The sequence below is a fragment of the Gordionus sp. m RMFG-2023 genome, chromosome 2, assembly GCF_954871325.1.
Source record: "Gordionus sp. m RMFG-2023 chromosome 2, tfGorSpeb1-WG-v2, whole genome shotgun sequence".
NCBI lineage: Eukaryota > Metazoa > Nematomorpha > Gordioida > Chordodea > Parachordodidae > Gordionus > Gordionus sp. m RMFG-2023.
Window position 1 is genome coordinate 40859505 of NC_088776.1, and position 5003 is coordinate 40864507.

A 5003-nucleotide genomic window follows, 5' to 3' on the forward strand; every position below is an offset into this window, starting at 1 on the left:
ATTTTTTTTTATAAAAAATAATTATTCTTTTAATTATTATGTGTATTTATATTTAAAATTTAGAACAAGGCATGGCGTGTAATTCTTAAATTAATTAGTAGGCTTTTAAAAAATAAAACTATTGATGAAACAATCAAGGCTGTTAGATCTTTCAAAAGAGACTCTTCCGGAGCTCTTGATGGCATTCGTGCTATCTTCATCCAAGACATTTTAAAACCCAACATTTCATGTAGAGCCCTTTTACAGAACCTTACGAAGTTACTAAATATAATTCTTAAAGGACCCTTTCCATCACATATCATATCTATTCTCTTTGGTGCACGCCTTATAGCCCTAAAAAAAAGGACGGAAGTATTGCCCAATTGCTGTTGGGTCGTTCTTCCGAAGGACTGTCTCTGAGATCATTGCTTCACGAATAAGGGAATCCCTTTTTTTATTCCTCTCGCCACTTCAACTAGGGTCTGGTGTTCCTGGAGACTGAAATTTCCGCTCACCTTGCTTAACTATTGCTAACAGTATTCCTGATGACGTGGATTTCAACAATGCATTTAATACAATAAAACGCCAACACTTCGTTCCCCTATTTTGCAACCAATATCCCGAATACTCTACTTACATCCTCCACAGCTATTCGAGCCATACTTTTTTAAAATTCAATAATCACATAATCGAATCTCAAGAGGGAATTTAACAAGGAGACCCCTTAGGTACAGCCCTCTTTTACAACGGGATCCACAAAATAATCCAGGAAATTTAATATAAATCTAACCTTACCATAAATTCCTGGTATCTTGATGACGGCATAGTCTCGGGCAACCTCTCCACAATCACGTCCACCCCCTCATCATTTAGAATCTCTCTCATATAACAGGACTATCTCTCAACCTTCCCAAATGTGAGATTTGCTTCCTAAATCCCAATTCTATCCCTTCAGACATGGCATATCACGTCATCAACAGAAACGAGATGACACACCTAAGATCACCTAAAGGAGGTGAAAAGGCCATTGAATCATATTTAAACAAATCCCTTATTTATCCAAATTAAATACATTATTTAATTACCTCCTACCCCATCAATCTTTTTTTTTAATAAAAAATTATTTCAACATACGTAAAATTCTTTACGCCCTGAGATCTTCTCCGATCTTTAAAAGCCGCGACTTTCTCGTTTCGCATGAAACCCATATTAAGGGTCTTCTTGAAAACATATGAAACCTTAAATTTTCCAATTCTTCTTGGCTTCAGGCTACCCTTCCCAGCAAGTCTGGTGGTATTGGTATCCGATTCCCGATACAACTTTCCCTCTCAGCCTTAATCTCATTTCGTCTTGCTGCTCAATCTATCAGCGATAATGGATCCACTCCTTTAGATGCTGACCTCTCTCAGGCCTTCAACTTTTGGGTCAGAACTGCTCACCCGACCTTTGTCGTCCCCCATCCAGCCTTCAAAAAGACTGGGATGCTCCTCTGATCGCCCGTTCCATTGAATACCTTATTTCGAACAAGCCCTTTGAGGACAATCTTAATAATTTAATAATATATGCAAGTTCAGGTTACGATGGGCTGGAAGCCATCCCCAGTTCCAATCGTGGCCTCCTCTTGACTGGCTAACAGCTATGCATTTCCATAGCCCTCCGCCTTGGCTGTAATGCTGTAGTTCCCTCCATTTGCATCGACTGCGGTCATCCAATCGAATCGAAAGTTTACCATTCCTTGCACTGCAAGTTCTCCCATGGACGACAACCGCCTCATAAATCTATTAACAACACTCTCCTAGTTGTTCTTAAAAAAGTTAATATTCCATCCACCCTCAAACCAGTGGGCCTCTCAAACAAAAGACTCCATTCCCTGGACGGTCTCCCTGTGTCAATTTTGCCTCCAAGTCCAACCTCTAATTTTTATCGAAAAAAGAAATCCTAAAAAAACAAATATGCTTGCCTCACCAACACCGGTTTATCCCAATCGTTACCAATACCCTAGGTATGTTCGGAAGTGATGCTCTCAATTTCATTAAAACCTTATGAAGGATTTTACATTCGTCAGCAGATTTCCCTTAAAATCTGCCGGTCCAATTTTTTAAGCATTCACTCTTCTCTAGGGTGATTTGAACCCTATTTTAGTTTTTTTTTTCTCAGTTCTTTTATATATTTTTTTTTAAATTCATCTTTAATATATGCTAATTTGTTTTTAAATATATGTTTTTAATTATAATTTGTAAAAGAAAAATTTGTGAAAAGAACTAAATTAAAAAATAAAAAAAAAATTTATCAGAAAAATATTAAGGATAATAATTTAAGATATTTTTTTCAAAACGTTTTATTTTCGATTTTTAGCATATTTAAGATAGGAATTAGCTAAAAATAAAAATCCATTTTCTCATCATTTCTTTACTATTATTAATAAAAAATATTATGAGGGATTTAATATACAGTAAAGTTAAACAGGCATTTATACACCCCCCCCCCCCCCCACCTTGAATTTATTACATTCATAATAATTCATTAGATATCTTAAAATGTTGTCCCTTTCTGTTAAAATTAAATTTCTAGTTTTAAATGTCATTGTGCAAATTATAAAATAAAGAATGTACCCGCATGCCATATATTTATACTGCGTATCGATAATTATATAAATAAAATCGTTGAATTTAGAAACAGCATTTGAAATATAAAACTTCACAAACTTTTTTAAATATAATTTTAGAAGGCATCGCGTTTCACGGTTCCTAATTATCCCAGTTTCGATGGTCAGACCGAGAGAATGGTTGCAGTAGTTAAATGTGGTTAAAAAAGGAAAAGTATGGTGAGGGTGAAAAATGGTTATCTCAATTGTTCTACAATAATAACAGAAGATTAGTCTCAGGCGGAAAGATTCCTGCAAGGAAAGACATTAATATGGAATCGCTAAATGAAGGAGGAAATGGAAAAGCCGGATACGTAGTGAAGTCTAATAAATCTTGCCTTGACTTAAAGTCAATGTTTTGACGTTTAAAAGAAAACTTAGATGGACGATTGAAAAGGTGGAAAAAATAATCGGCAATACGAAATACAAGGTTAAAGCGGAATTGTATATTGAAGCATCAAGATCAATTAGGTCTAGAGAGGAATGTTAAAGGAAGGGAGATGTTGTAATCATGATTATACGAGAGAGGGATATAGTGATTGATGTTAGAGGGTATCGCGTCATTACAGAGAAACTATTATAGGTTATAGAGAATGTCATTTATAGAGAAAGACGTATATAGAGAATGATTTTACAGATAATTTTATAGAGAATGATTTTATAGAGAATGATTTTATAGAGAATGATTTTTTATAGAGAATAATTTTACAGAGAACGATTTTATAGAGAATATTTTATAAAGAATGTATTTTATATAAAATAATTTTATAAGGAATTTTACTTAAAGAATATGATTAATTTATAAAAAAATGTTATATATAGTGATAGGGAAAAAAAGTTACAGTATTTGAGATAATTTTATATTATTATTACTTTATATAAGCGAGATTTTTCGATTTAAAGATAAGTCAAAATAAAATAGTGTTGTTAAAAGTTACTTTGGCAATGTTAAGCAACTAGTTAATTTAGTAGTAAATTTGGGAAAATATAACAAGTTACAGTTAATAGTTTTCTTTTTGTTAAATATAACTAGTCACTAGTTACAATTATTTTTAGTGGTTAGTAGATTCAGGGCTAGCCGGATCGATTAAATTACGTTAAATCGATTATATTTATATTAATTCATTGGCTAAGATTTAAATATTATAGTAAAAGAATGTAAAAAAAATTTACAAATTTAAATTTATTATTTAATTATATTCATTGAAATATATATAAAAATTAAGTAACTAGTTACTTTTGGCAGTTACTTTCTAAAAAATGTAGCCAGCTATAGATACGATTTTGTATGTAACTAGCTATAGATATATTTTAGAAAAAGTGTAGCTAGTTAATGGTAACTATTTAATTTGACAACACTAATGTAAAGATTTTCATTTATAAGTTTTTTTATCAGTAAAATTTATTTTAGTTCTTACTTATATTATTATTTTCCCTAAAAATTTTAAATTATAGATAAGACACACGGATAATCCATTCTTTAGTATAAAGTTATTTGTCACGAAGCGATGAACCTTAATCGTACAAAACCTCAATGTGGTATATCAAAATATTTTTATGACAGTAAAAGTGTTTATCAATTGAAAACAATCTATGTTATTCTATAAAAACGACATTCTCTATCTTTGTTTTCTCTATAAAAGGTTCTCTATAATTGTTTTCAATGTTTATCACTAAAAACCATTTTAGAATGTTTTAAGTAATAATTTAATAAAAAAAATTTTTTTAAATAATGGCTTAATTTATTTTAAGTAGTCGAAATAATCAGTTACTACTTCTTGATTTTTACCTATTTCAAAAATAAAAAAACATCTAACCAAACAACCTATTGGAGTTGTATTAAATTCCATGTGGATGAATGCAGTGGGCGTGCCAGAACTAATAACGGAATACCTACATTCCACAATCAAAAGCATAATCAAGTACCAGATATTGCAGATATTGAAGCAAGAAGAGAGCTAAATAGAATTAAACAAGAGACATCTAGTTCCCAATCTCTGCCTGTTATGTTATAGGAATTAATAAATTAAAATATTATATATTTTGGTTATTGAATAGTATTATGTTTTAATTTATGTAACGCGCATTCATTTAATTATGTTTATTCAAATTATATTTTTATTTTAGTTAACTTTTCGTTTTATAACTTAACCTTTTAATTTTATATTCTAATTTTAGTTTGTAAAAAATTATATAAATACAAGATTAAAAAAGTAATAAAATGAACATTTTTAAACATTCTTTAGTTTAAACAAGTGTCCCGAGGACTTCTTTCTTCACTGCCCAATAATATTTTGGCTGATATATCTAGCAATATATCCATAGCCCCCACTGGAAGAATGCCCAGTTGCTCCTTAATTAAAAGGACAATTCAAAGTAA

The 5003-nt window shown here is 31.0% G+C and overlaps 1 long non-coding RNA gene across 1 annotated transcript; it reads left to right on the plus strand.

Moving 5' to 3' along the window:
• Positions 1–2637: 2637 nt before the first annotated feature.
• On the plus strand, positions 2638–4702 carry LOC135924782 (uncharacterized). The gene is made up of 3 exons (XR_010571401.1): positions 2638–3206; positions 4079–4162; positions 4458–4702. It is a non-coding gene; the product is annotated as an uncharacterized LOC135924782 (long non-coding RNA).
• The last annotated feature ends 301 nt before the right edge of the window (positions 4703–5003 follow it).